Source organism: Euphorbia lathyris, chromosome 2 (genome assembly GCF_963576675.1).
Source record: "Euphorbia lathyris chromosome 2, ddEupLath1.1, whole genome shotgun sequence".
In the NCBI taxonomy this organism is placed as follows: Eukaryota; Viridiplantae; Streptophyta; class Magnoliopsida; order Malpighiales; family Euphorbiaceae; genus Euphorbia; species Euphorbia lathyris.
In genome coordinates, this window is record NC_088911.1 from 66,232,411 (window position 1) to 66,251,115 (window position 18,705).

Here is an 18,705-nt window from a genome sequence, read left to right on the forward strand (position 1 = left end):
ATAATTCGATCCTTTATCAACTACATCCTTTAACTGAATCTTATGACTATGGATAATGTCAAGTCACATATAGCGAGACGTTCGTTTTACTTGTACATGCCGAGTTAACTCCAATTAGATAGGTTAAGTGAAATCTGCATTTCAAGTCTTAAGCTATCACCTTGCAAGGATTTAGAGTCAAGTCTTCCATAAGCGATCCTTGGACGTATCTCCCATTTATCGAGAGTGACAAATGCTCAATCCAATGTATAATTATCCTGCAATTACTTCCTGTGATACCCAACGTCTGCCGTTCACACCCCAGAGTCATCTCTGTTATGGATCGTGTTACAACAGGATCAAAGCATCACATTCCATAATTCAGAATCACTAATTAACATTCCTTTGAGTCTGAGGATTACTTATACCTATTAATACCAATGAGATGAACAGGTGACAAGGATGAATCTACCCATCCTGTTATCTCAAGTCGGGTCCCCAATCCTAATGAACTCCCTTTCATTGGATCCACGTAACTGTCCAGATATCTGCATATCTGAAGCTTGTGAGATCAGCTTTCTGTCTCGACAGAAGACATTGTTACATGCAAGTCTCAGCAGTGATATGTTAATCCTAAACATATTACTTGACTTGGGGTGGTTTTAAGTTTGTTAGTTTATTATAAAGTTTCGTCTCACTTCATGCTTGTATGAACACTTTATAATCACTTTAAACAAACTTAGGGATTTCCTTTTATTAGACTTTATTTAGTTCTTAAAAGAGGTTGCCTTTATATAGTTATGAAACCATATCTCATTAAAACAAATGATATAAAGAACACTTCATTTACATTAAGTTTATATCCTAGAACAATTGTCTATATGACACTAAACCCCAACATACTCCCACTTGGACTAAAGCCAATTGTTTCTACAACTTATCCCAGTAGAACTAAGATGACGATCATGTACTTTCTGGGTTAAGGGCTTTATCAACGGATCTGTAACGTTGTCCTCAGTAGGTACTCTTTCAATTCTCACATCTCCTCTTGCCACAATCTCTTTTACAATGTGGTATCACTTCAGGTAATGCTTGGATGCATTATGAGACCATGGTTCCTTTGCTTGTGCAATGGCTCCATTGTTATCATAGTACAATGTAATGGGATTTACAATGTCAGGCACCACACCAAGTTCAGTAATGAACTTCTTAATCCAAACCGCTTCCTTTGCTGCTTCCGCAGCAGCGATGTACTCTGACTCGGTCGTAAAGAAAGCTATGCTTCCCTGCTTGGAACTCTTCCAACTGACCGCGCCCCCATTCAAGATAAACAGGTATCCTGATTGGGATCTAAAATCGTTCTCATCTGTGAGATGACTGGCATCTGAAAATCTTTCTATTTTCAGATCCCCTTCTCCATACACTAGGAACATGTCTTTAGTCCTTCTCAAGTACTTAAGAATGTTCTTGATGACATTCCAGTGCTCATCTCCCGGATTACCTTGATAACGACTCGTTATACTTAACGTGAACGCTACGTCAGGTCTAGTGCAAAGCATAGCATACATAATCGAACCGATTGCACTGGCGTACGGGATTACAGCCATGCGCTTCTTATCATCTTCGGTTTTAGGACATTGATGATTGCTTAACTTTACTCCATGTACCATGGGTAAGTTACCTCATTTCAATTCAAGCATGCTAAACCGCTTTAGCACCTTTTCAATGTATGTAGCCTGTGAAAGACCAAGCAGTCTTCTTGATCTATCTCTGTAGATCTTTATACCAAGTATATAAGCTGCTTCACCAAGGTCTTTCATGGAGAAGTTACCTGATAACCATACTTTCACCGACTGTAGTAGAGCTATGTCATTTCCCATTAATAATATATCGTCCATATATAATATTAGAAATGCAACTGAGCTCCCACTTGCTTTCTTGTAAATGCAAGCTTCCTCGCAATTTTGTTCGAAATCAAATTGTTTTATGGTTTCGTCAAAACGCTTGCTCCACAAATGGATCTCTGAAGTTTGCAAACCTTGTTTGCATCCTTTGATATGAAACCTTCAGGTTGCATCATATATACATCCTCAAGCAGGTTTCCGTTTAGGAAAGCTGTTTTCACATCCATTTGCCAAATCTCGTAATCGTAGTGAGCGGCAATAGCGAGCATTATTCTGATTGATTTGGACATAGCCACAGGAGAGAAAGTTTCGTCGTAATCAATTCCTTGTTTCTGACGATATCCTTTTGCTACTAACCTAGCTTTGTAGGTGCTAACCTTTCCATCCATGTCAGTCTTCTTCTTGAAGATCCACCTGCATCCAATGGGTTTTATCCCTTCGGGTGGATCAACCAAAGTCCACACTTGGTTGGTGTACATGGAATCCATCTCAGAATCCATGGCCTCGAGCCATGCTTTAGAATCTGGACTAGTAAGAGCCTCTTCGTAGTTTTCGGGTTCGTCGTCTAACACGGGAACCTCGTCATCATCTCCCACTAGAAAACCATATCTAACTGGGAGTTCACGAACTCTTTGTGATCTACGAGTAGGTGGCACTTGAGTCTCATCCAATGGGACTGCTTCGGGTTCCTCAACCGCCTATGTTGTTTCAGTCGGTGTTTCTTCTTCTTGAACTTCATCAAGTTCAATCATGCTTCCCTTTTCTGTTTCTTCGAGAAACTCTTTCTCCAAGAAGGTTGCGTGCTTGGATACTATTACTTTTTGAGCATCTGGATGATAGAAGTAATACCCTACAGTTTCCCTAGGATATCCAATGAAGAAACATATATCAGATTTAGAATCTAGTTTGTCCGACGCTACGCGTTTGAAAAATGTTGAACAACCCCATACTCTCATGAATGAGAATGTGGGTTTCCTACCAACGAACAATTCATATGGTGTGGAACTAGCGGATTTAGTTGGTACTCGATTTAGGGTGAAGAGGGCAGTTTCTAAGGCATAGCCCCAGAATGTCTTTGGAAGTAATGTTATGCTCATCATGGATCGTACCATATCTAGTAAGGTACGGTTCCTCCTCTCGGATACACCATTGTGTTGTGGTGTATAGGGAGGTGTCCATTGTGAGCATATCCCACATTCAGTTAGATAATTTAGAAAATCATCTGAAAGATATTCGCCACCTCGATCGGATCGAAGTATCTTTATTTTCTTTCCTAATTGATTTTCTACTTCATTCTTGAAGCATTTGAATTTCTCAAAAGCTTCCGACTTGTGCTTCATCAAGTAGATATAACCATATCGGGTATGGTCGTCTATAAAGCTTATGAAGTATCTGAATCCTCCTCTTGCTTGGACCGACATAGGACCGCATACATCTGAATGTATTAATCCTAGAGTGTCTGATACACGCTCACCTTTATTGCTAAAGGGTGTCTTTGTCATTTTACCTTTTAAACATGCTTCGCATGTTTCCAATGATTCAGAATCAATTGAATCTATAAGCCCATCTTGATGTAGCTTAAGCATGCGTCTTTTGTTTATATGGCCTAAACGACAATGCCACAAGTAAGTCGAATTATCTAGCTTATGTCTTTTGGTATCAATTGCGAAAATAGAAATTTTGTCATCTAGCACATAAATCCCATTTTGTGATATTCCTGAAAAATAGAAAATCCCATCTCTTTAAAACTCGCAATGTTTGTCTTTTATTGAAATATGAAACCCGTCATCGACAAGACGACTAATAGAAATAATGTTTCTGGACATTTCTGGAACATACAAACAGTTCCCTAATTCTATTACAAGCCCAGAGGGCAAACTTAAAGCATAATCTCCAGCAACGAGGGCGGCAACTCTTGCTCCATTTCCTACTCGCAAGTTTATGCTTCCTTTCGTTAATTCCTTAGTCCGATTTAGTTCCTGCATATTTGTACAAATATGAGATCCACATCCGGTATCAAGTACCCAAGATTCAGACTGTGAAATTGTATTTATTTCAATATAAAACATACCAGACGTTGAAGCACCGTCTTTTCCCTTCTTGAGGGAGGCTAGGTACTCCTTGCAGTTCCTTCTCCAATGCCCATCTTTACCACATAAGTGGCACTCTCCTTTGGGCTTCTTCACTTCCTTTCCCTTAGCTCTAGTGGTCATGGCCCTCTTGCCTTTCTTGGGATGTTTAGGATTGGGAAAATTCCCCTTCCTCTTCTTTGATCCCTCTAAGACAAGAGCTGGTATTGCCTTGTCTTTCTTCATATTGGGCTCAACTAACTTGAGCATATTTGCAAGCTCTTCAAGAGAGGTTTGCAAGTCATTCATCTAGTAGTTCATGATGAACTGTGAATAACTCTCTGGGAGGGATTGAAGAATTAAGTCTATGCTTAGTTCGTTATCTATCGCGAATCCAATACTAGAAAGCTTGGTAATATAGCCAATCATCTTGACACAATGTGTCATTACAGATGTGCCCTCTTGCATCCTGCAACGATATAGCAATTTTGATATCTCGTAGCGTTCGCACCTAGTTTGTTTCCCAAACAACTCCTTTAGGTGCATGACGATGGAATAGGCATCCATTTCCTCATGTTGCCTTTGCAATTCCGGTGTCATCGATGCAAGTATGATGCATCCCGCATGATCGTCATCAGCTTTGTGCTTCTGGTAAGCATCAATCTCTTCGATGGGAGCATCATCAGCTGGGATAGGGGGTATCGATGTATCAAGTACATACCCTATCTTATCGAACTTCAAAACGATTTTGAGGTTACGAAACCAGTCGGTGAAGTTTGAACCGTTCAACTTGTTATCGGTAAGAATATTTTGCAGATTGGTTTTAGTCATGATTTTAGGAGTGTTTTAATTTAACCTGAGAGTGAGAAAGAGTAAACGTATGTTATTCATTTGCTTTAAAGTACATCAATCTAAAATTATAGGTCTTTTAATTCATTTTAAATTGCTCCCACTATTTTGCCAAATTAATAGCCCTCCATATTAATTCGAAGAATTTCACAAATCCTTTAGTGAGCTAGGATCCTAACTCTTGAGATTTCACCTTGAGTTTGCTCAACAAGCTAGTCTCATTTGTTAGGTAGATTCATATAATCAATCACATCTTTAATGTGATTCCTAGGTTATTGGGTTACTAACCACATTAGTAACTAATATGCTATTCATATTAATCCCAACCATATTGCCCATTAGTTTATGATAACATGAGTTTGCTCATCCAATTATCATAATCTAATTTAAGTATTACCCCATATTCATGAAAGAACGATTTTCGATAATTCAGGTGTTACCAGAAGACCCCGAGCTTGAGTTTTCTCAACAACCCAAAGGCCCCCAGTACTGCCGACTGAATTATAATATTAGGGAGGGGCAACCGATTTTAATAACTTGCTTATTTACTTAACTTTTAATTAGTGAGGGATTTTTATTTCAAGTCTCATAATCTAACTTAGTCTTGATTTGCTTTAGCATACATCAGACACATACATTGGTGTTATGGACATATTATCTAAATTATTCCGTCGAGCCAGAGACGGAATAAAAGGCCAAACCTAGGGAAATACTAACTATTACATATTTCTCTTTAGGTCCTCCGTCTTCTCCATGGCGCCTCGAAATTACATATTAATTTCTATACTACTAAAGAAAACTTCAATTAACTTGAAGGGAATTAGATGAGAGGAGAAATTACAATAGATAGTAGAAAGGCAGGACTCGCAGGCCCTATTTCAAAAATACCAAAAGACTAAATAGAGGGTCCAAATATGTCCATAACTCCAAACATGCATAGACTCAATTAAATAAATTTAATTGGTTGATTACATAAAATACTTATGTAATATTTAGGTTAATCACATTAAGTCATCAAATTAACTTTCATCCAATTTTAATTCTAACAGTTTCGTATCTTCTATATTAACCTTTTAGATTAATACAACTATACAAAACTTTATTTATGCATGTCCCAATTATTTTGATTTCAATTCATTTAATACTTTTGATTTACAAATAGGTAAAACAAACTTTTAAATAAATTCATTCATTCGATAATCAAAACAGAAAACTATTAATTTCTGAAACATACATATATATATATATTTAAAACTATTTTAAAATACGTGGGTTTTGGGACGGGCCCGAGGACGCGGCTGCTGCCGTTTGGCTGCAGCCCTTTTGCGCTTGGCCCGCCGCTGCCGTGAGCCAGCCGCTACGCGATTGCTGCCACGAGGCAGCAACCGCAGGACAACGGCCGGGTTGCGCCGTGAGGCGCAACCCGAGCTGCTGTCCATTTATTTTTTTTTATTTTAAATAATTATATATATATATATCAGTTTTAGAACGGTTTTAAAACGATTTTCAGAAAATAAGAAAACCTATTATAGATTTTCCGTTTTATCTTTAGAATCAATAAAACTAACTTTTATCAATCTAACTATAAAACTAATAGATTTTGTTATAATGATTATCAACCAAAATAATTAGGAACATACGCATAATCTATTTTAAATAACAATTAATTAAAACTTATTTATCTTTAGAACTAATTAATCAAAAAAGTGTTGTTAATTAACCTAACTATAAATATTTATTCAATCTGATTGAAAAAACCTTTTAATTTTCATATATGAAATAACGGATTTAACGCAGGCTCTGCTACCACTTAGGGAAAATAGGCTAACGTATGGCAGCGGAAATATAAATTTTTTTTAACCTTTTTCCATTAACCCAAGATCCGTTAATCGTTATTTCATATAAAGAGGGATAGAAGGAAATACCTTTTGAAGTTCTATCTACCGTTGCAATCGAAGTGCCCACAACTCTTACTCCGAGTTCCCGAGCACAAGACAAAAACACAATCCAAAATCAAGTTAGATATCAACCGTGTAAAAGCAATCAAGAATAGATTGCCTCTAATAAATCAACACAAGATCAAGGAATAAGAGAAAGAGATGAAAATCAATTGAATAGGGAGGAAGCGGTGAATGATCTCGTCCTCGACTATGGGGGTCGAAATTCTCTCTCTACGGCAGACTAGGGTTGGCCGAAATTTACATATAGAGGGGGTATATATACTCTCTTGTATCTAAACCCTAGTTAGATAGAATTAGGTTACTGAATAAGAATTTAATTCGGAATATAATTCTTATTTATTATCTATAATTATATCTAAATATAAAGATAATAATAATAACCTTTTAGGATAATAATAGGAACAATTTAATCTTGTTAAAGCTCCTAACTTATTTATTTTTTAATTAATTTAATTCACAATCATAATCTAATTAGGATTGCTTAAAATCAAATTTATTTCTTCATGCATTTAATACATAAAAATCGCCCCCCTCTATTTACTGGGCCTTGGTGGACTCAGTTGGGCTTCCATCAATTAATTAACATCTGTTTCTTTTTTGGGCTCTAAGTCTTATGTGTGACCCATTAGGTTCTTATTGCTTCTAGCCGTATGCAACTATTAAATTAATTTTCTCAGAATTATATTTAATCTTTGCATAACGGAATGAGTACGCGAAATGTGATTAGCAAATCCGAAACATTCCCCCAGAGCTCTAAGAAGACAGGTTGATTCTGTCGTTGACCTTTCCGTATTAGTTACAGTATAATTCGATCCTTTATCAACTACATCCTTGAACTGAATCTTATGACTATGGATAATGTCAAGTCACATATAGCGAGACGTTCGTTTTACTTGTACAGGCCGAGTTAACTCCAATTAGATAGGTTAAGTGAAATCTGCATTTCAAGTCTTAAGCTATCACCTTGCAAGGATTTAGAGTCAAGTCTTTCACAAGCGATCCTTAGACGTATCTCCTATTTATCGGGAGTGACAAATGCTCAATCGAATGTATAATTATCCTGCAATTACCTCCTATGATACCCAACGTATGCCGTTCACACCCCAGAGTCATCTCTGTTATGGATCGTGTTACAACAGGATCAAAGCATCACATTCCATAATTCAGAATCACTAATTAACATTCCTTTGAGTCTGAGGATTACTTATACCTATTAATACCAATGAGATGAACAGGTGACAAGGATGAATCTACCCATCCTGTTATCTCAAGTCGGGTCCCCAATCCTAATGAACTCCCTTTCATTGGATCCACGTAACTGTCCAGATATCTGCATATCTGAAGCTTGTGAGATCAGCTTTCTGTCTCAACAGAAGATATTGTTACATGCAAGTCTCAGCAGTGATATGTCAATCCTAAACATATTACTTGACTTGGGGTGGTTTTAAGTTTGTTAGTTTATTTTAAAGTTCCGTTTCACTTCATGCTTGTATGAACACTTTATAATCACTTTAAACAAACTTAGGGATTTCCTTTTATTTGACTTTATTTAGTTCTTAAAAGAGATTGCCTTTATATAGTTATGAAACCATATCTCATTAAAACAAATGATATAAAGAACACTTCATTTACATTAAGTTTATATCCTAGAACAATTGTATATAGGACACTAAACCCCAACAGATTTTGGTGAAACATTCAGCCCTGTGGTTAAACCGGAAACAATTAGAGTTGTTCTCAGTATCGCCTTGTCCAAAATTTGGAATATTCGGCAATTAGATGTAAAAAATGCCTTCCTGCACGGGGATTTTAATGAGACTGTATACATGCACCAACCATTGGGTTTCTGAGACTCTAAGTTTCCTGATCATGTTTGTCTGCTCCGCAAATCACTGTACGGTCTTAAACAGGCTCCTCGGGCCTGGTATTAGTGATTTGCTAACTTTGTAATCAGGGTGGGATTCACCAACAGCATCTCAGATAACTCTTTATTTGTGTACAGACAAGTTGCAGACACAGCTTACATTCTATTGTACGTCGACGACATTGTTCTCGTCACTTCTTCTGACAGGCTACAGACATCTATTCTATCTCAATTGAACTCTGAATTTGCAATGAAAGATTTGGGCCTGTTGCATTATTTCTTGGGAATTTCAGTCACACGCTCCCCTGGTTCAATCTTCCTGTCTCAAAAGAAATATGCATCCGAAATCATTGAGAAAGCTGGTCTTTGCTCCTGTAACGCAGCTACAACTCCTGTCGACACCAAGCTGAAGCTCAACACCTCATCTGGCTCCGCCTACCACGACCCCACTAAATACAAGAAACTAGCTGGGGCCCTTCAGTATCTGACCCTTACCAGACTAGACATTTTTTATACAGTACATCAGATTTGCTTGTTTATGCACGATCCAAAACATCACACATGGCTGCACTTAAGCGTATCCTACGGTATGTTCATGGTACTCTAGATCTTGGTCTCACTCTGTTAGCATCATCACCTACTCAATTGACTTCTTACACCGATGCTGATTGGGAGGGCTGCCCCGACACCCGTCGCTCTACTTCAGGCTACTGTGTCTTCCTCGGAGACAGCCTCATCCCTTGGTCAGCCAAACGATAGCCCACATTGTCAAGATCCAGCGCTGAAGCTGAATATCGTGGGGTTGCAAATGTGGTTTCTGAAACCTGCTAGATCCATAACCTTCTCCTTGAACTTGGGTGTCTAATTGCAAAATCCACTTTGGTTTATTGTGACAACGTCAGTGCTTGTATATCTCAGTGGCAATCATGTTCAGCACCATCGCACCAAACATGTTGAGATGGATATTCACTTTATTCTGGAAAAGGTAGCTAAAAGTGAAGTCCGTGTCCTACACGTCCCATCTCATTATCAGATAGCCGACATCTTCACCAAAGGCTTGCCATCACCTCCGTTTGAAGACTTCAGAACTAGTCTCAATGTTCGGCCTCCGAACTTTTCAACTACGGGGGTGTATTAGAGAATATATTAAATCAGTAGTAGATAAACTTGTATCACAACAGTTAGTTCCATATATCTAGGCCAGTATCTAGATTAGTCATTGAATACAACATAAACTGTACTTTGTATAAATAGACACTTTGTCATCAATAACAATTACGGAAGAATCCAATTTGTTACATATTAAAGCCCACCCACCCCTTAAATTAGAGATATTAAACTCTAGTCCTAAAATCAATTGGTTCTTAAATAAGAAATTGAGTCCTTAAACTTTACCAAAATCAACCATTAAACACAACATATTCAAGTGTGAAATGCTCTCTCTCACTCCAGATAGAGATGGAAATTCTTAACCCCAAACAGTGAAGCAATAATTTGTAGATTAGAAATTTTGATTCTTCTTGTCTCTTTTGCAGAAGAAACCTTTTTTATTGGCTTTTAGATATCTTCTTCTCTTTATCATTGGCTTTCTTCACTAATTTCCAATTTAAATTCTTCTCTTTTTATCAATTTTCTTGGCAACCCCTGCTTTCTGGCCCAAGGCTACCCCAAAATATCTTTTAGGTCTGTGAAGCTGTGATTTTGCAAAGGTACTAATTCTTTTAGTATATTGTTTTGTGTTTTATGCCTCAGAAAATGGAGAATGAATTGCAAATTGTTGTATTAATGTTCAAATAATGTTCCATCTTTCTTCAATTTTGAGGCATTTTTCTTAAACTCAAATGGGAAGAAAAGAAGATGAATATTAATACATCATTTTCACTAGAGAAATCCTTCTTATAGGACTCTAATTTCACACTGTTGTCGCATTTGTGACGAATTCTTCACAAATGCGACATCGCAGCAGTTCAATTGTTAGATTTTTTTTCTTTCTCATTTTTTGAGCTTTCCCTCCTAATCCTCTTAAGCAGACACTAATTCTTCAAAGGTTGAACGAAACATAATCTCTTCTCTCTATAAACCACCGTCTTTTCTCTCTCTACAAACATAATCTCTTCTCTCTCTTTCTCTATGAACCACCGTATTTTCTCTCTCAAGACTTGAGAGTCTGAGGAAGAAGGTGAATTGAAATAAGGGTATTCTTGTCCAAAGTGGATGAAAGTGTCTAATTTGGTGAAATGGAAGCAAAGTGGGTCAAATATATTAATGGATCTCTTCAAATGGACTAGATTACCAATTAGCCCTATTATAAATTTACCAATCTGTACGTAATAAATGGCAATAACTATTATGGTTTTTTTAAAGGAAAGAGATAATATATTAAGCTTTAACAACCAAAGCGTTACAAAGGAATGGAGGCGATATTGAATTAGAAGGGATGAAAACTCGAACCGGATCAAAATAATCGACCGAACCAATGAATTTTAGTTTTTTGGTTCGGTTTTTCGGTCTATTAGATTTGGTTTCAGTCTTAGTTTATGAAATATATTGGTAATATTGGTGAGTTCGACTTTTGTGATGAAATAAATGAAATAGATTATACAATACTCCCTCCGGTCCACAATAGATGTCTTTCTAGAGATTTTTTTTGTTACACAATACATGACATTTGCTTCAATTTACACATTAATTTACTTCTACCAAATATACCCCTATTTAAAGCAAAGCAAAAATCTACACACACTCACTGTATTCATTTGTGTAATAGTTCTAAGTTCATTCATTGTGTTCTGAGTTAGAACAAAAACTATCAATAACTTAGAAAAGTTCAGAAGCTCTTCTGTTTGCTTCGGTTATGAGTAGACAACAAGAAAGGAAGATAAATAGCTGAGTGTTGAGTGTAAAGGAAGGTACTATACAGGGCCTCTATATCTATTGTAAGGGTTTATGCTCTACCTATTGGAAAGAGTTCATTAGTGGATTAAAACTCAAAGGAAGGTACTGGATGTAGGTAGGAGGCCGAACCAGTATAAATCACCACGTAACAATTTCTCTAACCCTTGCCTTCTAATTTAATTGTATTGCTTACTTTTGTGCTTAAAATTATATAACTTGCGCTTCTGACTAATGTACTCAATAATATATTTAATCAAGTCACGCAGAGGCTGCCCTAGTTGCACGCTTAAGTGTTTAACATTCAGAAGCAGAATCAATCTTTGTTTCTGTTGAATACAGCAAACAAAGTTTGCCTCTGATTCCGAACTACCTTGTGCTATTGAATTAATTGTGAGAAAATTTTATAAAGCCTTAAATTTATTAATAGTTCCATTCACCCCCCTGATGCGCCCCCGAGCTGTCGCTCAAAAGCTCACTAAGGGATAACTGTACCCCATCGTTATCAAGTAATAAAATCTGGACAAGTCCAGGTATTGAATCCACAGGATTTATACCACAAGTACCAAACTACTAGGCTTCTAATATTATCTAGGCTATGGGGGGTTTATATTGAGTTTATCTAAATTAAACCTACTCCTAAGTGATCTTAAGTAAGGCAATTTAACCTGGAAGTGGATGGAATGATACGATAATACTATTTTCAACCTATATTTTCACGTGCATTCATGTAAAATTTAACTAAAAATTCGTTATTCTTTGGGGTTATATTCTTCCGCGCATTTGCGGTAAATTTAAACCAATTCTTGTGTTTATCTTTTGTGCACTATTCACGTGTACTATTCACGTTTTTACTATTCACGTGCACTATTCACGTTTTTACTATTCATATGCATAAAATTCATGATTTCTCAAAAAAAAAAAACAAAAGAGAAAATTTTTCCACTAATCATACATGAAATTCATAATGACGAAGAATATTCATAATACATAGGATTCGCGTTTTCTAGCTAAAAGATTCGCAAGCATTTTAAATGTTGACATGCAAATAAGGTTCAAGCAGGTTTGCTAAAGCCTAAGAGTCCTTGCAAAAATAAACAAAAGAGGCACTTACCGGATTTAGGTGGGTCCTACTAAGGTGGGAGTCCGGATGTTGGAAAGGGACAATATGCAGAAGATCCTCGAAAGCCGCCTTTATACCCTTCGTACCGTCGTATTTACTCGGCGCCATCGCAAAGAACTCAAATGATAGTGAGAGAGAGAGAGAGAGAGAGAGAGAGAAAGAGAGAGAAGGTGTGAGGTTAAAATGGACCCCACCACCCTTTTATAAGGGTAAAAAATGGCATTTTTGTAATAAGAGAAAAATGCACGATGTGACATAAATGTAAAAAGTAAATAAATAATTACCAAGTGCACAAATCTCTGATCCGCAGTCCGTTTTAGCCTGCGTTTCTGCTAAACAGTGACTGTTATCAAGGGAGACGACTCCGAACGACAGTAAAAATTTAAAGAACAGTGGCACCAGTCAAAATACAGACGACAGTCAACAGGAAAATAATTTTTAGCCCGAAAAGGCTCTAGACGAAAGGATAAGGTCATTCCTATCGACGACTTCAGCACACGAAACAACAACTCCAGTCAAAATATAGACGACGGTAGGTCAAAATTCAAAATCGCCTAAGTGAGCGCACGCTTTAGAGTCAACTTAGGGACCGAAACAAAATACATACATGTGGTCGACGTAAAGACTAGGGTCGCTAGAAAGAGCTATATACATGCGGTCGATTTAGAGACTAAGGTCGCTAGAAAGAGCTATATACCTTCGGTCGATCTAGACTAGGGTCGCTAGAAAGAGTTATATACATGCGGTCGATTTAGACTAGGGTCGCTAGAAAGAGCTATATACCTGCGGTCGATTTAGACTAGGGTCGCTAGAAGGAGCTATATACCTGCGGTCGATTTAGAGACTATGGTCGCTAGAAAGAGCTATATACACGCGGTCGATTTAGAGACTAGGGTCGCTAGAAAGAGCTATATACCTGCGGTCGATTTAGAGACTAGGGTCGCTAGAAAGAGCTATATACATGCGGTCGAGGTAAAGACTAGGGTCGCTAGAAAGAGCTATATACCTGCGATCGATGTAAAGACTAGGGTTGGATGGTCGGCTTAGAGACCTGGGGCAAGGAATCACGTAGAGAGATCAACACTCGCGGCCGATGCAAGGACATGGGACAAGTTGAAGACCCACGATGTGGAGGTCAGGTATTTCTCCTCCCACTCTATATATGTCTTTTACTTTAATATGTTTCACATTGCACGTGTTGTATTTACGAAAAAGGTTTTCGAAAAAGCACACACATCACTGTCAAAATAGAAAAGTAGGTGCAACTGTAGACACCGAGTCTGAGGACCTATGACGAAAACCCACGATAAACGGCTAAGTCGGTTGATTCCATTAGTTCGAAAATCAAGGACAAAAAAACTCAGAGAGCCGGCACTTGAAAGCACCGCTAGCAAGTTCGGTACCTCTTGAGTTGTGTCGGGCACGTTCACCAATTTGTCGGTAGACGAGAATTCCCTGGAGGTCAGGCATCAGTCAACGGGCGACGAGCGTCGCTCCCGGTAAGCGAGCATCGTCCTACGAACGCCAGACACGGTGCTCGGCGCGTCAAACGCTCATCCGGCAGGCGTTTGACGCGCGCCCGATGCTCGTTGGGCAGTCACCCAACTCTCCTTGGGCGAACGCTCAACTCGTTGAGCGACGCCCAACGAACATTGGGCGTCGTCCAACTGACATTGGGCGTATGCCCAACGATTGTTGGGCGCGCGCCCAACAGAGGTTGGGCGTCGCCCAACAATATTGGGCGTACGTGCCCGACGCCTTCGGGCACGTACGCCCAACCTTAGGATACGTGCCTATAAAAGGCACAGATCCCCATGCATTTGGAGAAAGAGGGAATTTTTTAGAGACTCTCTTTCTAGAAAAATATTTTTAGAGAAAGAAAGTAAATTTTTGGGAAAAAACATTTTTTTTCCTAAAAAATTAAAAATTTCTGAAAGTTAAATATTTGACAAAAACACAAAAAAAAAACACCAAAAACCATAACTCGTGGAATTAACCGACTTCGACTGTCAATACCGATCTTGAGGTATTATCTGAGGACTAGACTCGTTTAATTTATTCATTTCGTTTATTTATTTTATTCATTGTTTTGTTCATTTATTAATTTTATTTATAATTCTAGTTATTTATTTTATTTTTCACTTTTATTTATTCTTCCGTATTTATTTAATTTTCGTCTCGTATTAAATAAACGTTTGGTTTTGTTTTGAAATAAAAAACCTCGCTTTAAGTCCCAACACGAGCCGTGACCCGATTTAAGGGTAGTTCGGGACTAAAACGTTGTAAATATAGAATTTAAAAAGCTTTTTAAATTAACGTTTTGAAATAAAACATCGTTTTGGGAGACCCTGTTATAGACTATGACCCGATTTGGGTAGTTCGGGGACCAAAATGATAGAATAGATTAGATCTAAAGCCTTTTAATAAATATGGAAAGTTTGGAGACTGATTCTGTAATTCTGCCATTTCTGTCACTAATAGCTGTTTAGCGACGGATTTTCCGTCGCTAAAGCTGCTGGAACTTTAAAAAGTCTTTTTTTGAACCTTTTTCTTACCCTTTTGACATTTAATCTTATATATATGTATATGTAATTATGTAGTATATTTACTAAAATTATTTTGGAAGTATATAACTAATAAATATTCATTATACATCTATTTACTTCCTATTTAAGCATCATTTATACTAAGTTAGCTTTTGTAAAATTATATATATATATATATATATATGTTGCTTATTTGGGCTTTTGAGATAACTAATTGATAAATGATTTTGGGGTTATTAAATATTAGTTTGATATTTATTATGTAAAAACTATTTTGAGTTAAATGTTATTTTCTTGTTTATGAATCTTATTCATTTTTACACGTTTTCTTTATTAAAAATAAAAGTATATTATACCTAGTATTATTTTCATTATCATGAACAATTATACTATATGTTATTCCTTTAGTTCCTTATTTTTTAATCTATAGATATAACCATTATTTTTGACCAAAATGTATATGTATATGTATATTTACCATTCTTTTTTGACATCTATACATATTTCAATTTTGTTCTATTGGGTGAGTTTTGGGATTTAAATTGATCATTATTGTAATTATGTTCAAGTGAGGAATAGTTTAGGTACAAATGGGAAAAATAAACCACAAAAAGATTTCAATTTGCTTATTTAAACTAAAGGTTTCTAGAGGTTCCCAATGTAAATAAAAGGTTTTTAGTTCTTTATCATTTTCAAACGACTTCCTAAAATATCACGTTTTGAAACCTTAATCCATTCCAACGACGGATTAAGCGAACCTTGTAATTAAAAACGTTTTTCGGCAAATGATAGAGTTTTGAATCATTTTCCGTTAAAACGGTTTTGTATAAAAATAAATGGACTTGTATGTTTAACCACGTTTTTGGGTTAAAACTTCTTATTTCACGTTTTCAAACACTCGAGTCGTTCCAACGGCGATTCGAGTGAAAAGCATGTAAATTAACGGGGTTTTGAAACGTATCTAAATCGTTCCAACGGCGATTAGGGCACGAACCATGTAAATAAACCTTCTTTTGGGGAGTGAGATTAGTGTAGACTTAATGTATAGCTTAGAAAGATATTCATACGTTGTAATTAATCAATTCTTCTACCCCCTCCTTCTTCTACATACTCTAAATTCATGCAAAATAGGTGATTCTTTACTAAAATGGCTTTCCATAATATATGCTTAAAACGGTTTTCAAAACGAGAAAGAAAAGGTTTCAAATGAATTTTAAACTTAAAGAAATATGTGATTAGTCCGTTAGCGCCTAACATGCTAAGTAGGAGGTCGGTGGTTCAGAACCGGGCGATGTCGGGGTGCCTAGTAGCCTTTCTCCGGAAAGGAGCTAGCCTTCTCGGCTCGTACCCAAATTTCCCGAACCCTCACCGGTCTCCCGCAAGGGATCGGTGTTCATTTCCCATTCATGGGTGGCGACTCTTCCATACTCCGAGCTCCGGCCCTGCCGAGCAGCTTGATTCCGCGATTGGTTGCTTTCGGCGCCAATCACAGCATCTGTCGTCAACGGTGTCCACCCCCTGGGTCTTCCGGGCGAGGCCGCGGCACCTACATCGCGTCTGTTCGAGTGGATAGAAAGGACTTTTCACAGCGGACACGACCCTTCAAACACGACTCTTCAACATCTACAAATAAAGAGTTGATTTCAGAGTTCAATAATGGTTATTAGAGTTTAGAGAGTAGATATTATGTTGAAACTCTGACTCAGAAAAGAGTCAGAGATTAGATTACATTTCTGTAAAGCAAACTTGTTGTACATAAGATTGTTCTTAGATTAATTACAAACACAGTAGCGATTAAGTTTAGATTTAAGAGTTGTTCGAAGACGAGTTCACATTTTGGTAGTAGATCGGACAATCTCTATTCCGAAGATTCAGCGAGAAGAACTAACGGCTGAAGCGCCCTAGGGTCTGACAAACATACGAAGTTTGAGGAAAGGATTGACAACCCGGAACTCAGATTAGTTAAAATTCTATCCATGTTTATTCTTCTCTGTTAACTTGTGAAGATTCACAATTCTATAATAATACGTTTACTTTATTCAATAAATATTTCAGTTGTTACTTTGATGTTACCTTTGAAGTAAGGTTCTGGTGTTTTCATTAAAACATATATATTTCATATAATTACAAGGAAACTTTGTTGAACACTTAAGAGAATTAGTTTTTATGGACGATATGATCGTTGATTCGGCTTATCAGAAATAATATACAAATTTGATTAAGGTATAAATCTACTCCGATCCAGAGAGATTTCTACGGTTCAAAGCCTGTTAATTGCGTAAATTTATGAATTGTTACATGTTCATAATCTTACCAAAGTTAAAGTTGTTTTCTTTGCTTAGTGCGAATAAGTTTTATAAACTTCTTATTTTAAACACAAAAGTTTCTGCCTTGTAATCAAATCTCAAGAATTGCATTCTAAAGTTCCACATATATTTCTTATCTAATTCTAACCAATACAAATCAATTAAATGATTTTCTATAATATAAACCTAAAGTCGTGAATCAAACTGAAATAAAATAAGTTTTCGTTAAAAAGCGTTCCCTATGGGTTCGATATCTTTTATTACTGCAAGCGAAACTATGCACTTGCAGAAATCGCTCAACAATAGCCCTCAATATTAATTCGAAGAATTTCACAAATTCTTTAATGGGCTAGGATCCTATCTAGTGAAGTTTCGCCTTGAGTGACTCAACAGGGAATATGGTTGGGATTAATAACAAAGATGTATTAGTTACTAATGTGGTTAGAGCATCTCCAAGAGACGCTTAGTGAACTATCTAAAAATAATATAAAAAATTGACTCTTAATGATTTAAGAGTGACTAAGATATGTCATCTCCAACATGCTCCTTATATTCACTCCTTATTTATTATTTTATTATTAAGATTATTATTCATTGTTACATTATCAATAGTGTGAGGAGCGAGACTTATCAATAATAAATTATTATTAAAAAATGAAGTTAGGAGGCACTAAGAGGTGGAGAGAGACTCTCTATTAATAGAGAGGATGGAGAGGCTCTTAGTGATTTGAGGAGCCACTAAGAGGCTGTTGGAGCTGATTTTTTATTCTCCCTCCTCAAATTTTAACTTAAGAGCTAATTTAAGAGGCTATTGGAGATGCTCTTAGTATCCCAATAACCTAGGAGTTATATTGTTGATATGATTGATTACACGAATCTACCTATCAAATGGGGATAGCTTGTTGAGTCCCTCAAGGAGAAACTTCACTTGATAGGATCCTAGCCCATTAAAGAATTTGTGAAATTCTTCAAATTAATATTGAGGGCTATTGTTGAGCGATTTCTGCGAGTGCATGGTTTCGCTTGCAGTAATAAAAGATACCGAACCCATAGGGAACACTTTTTAACGAAACAAGATATCTCCCTAATATTATAATTCTTCGTTAAAAAGTGATCCCTGTGGGTTCGATATCTTTTATTACTGCAAGCGAAACCATGCACTTGCGGAAATCGCTCAACAATAGCCCTCAATATTAATTCGAAGAATTTCAC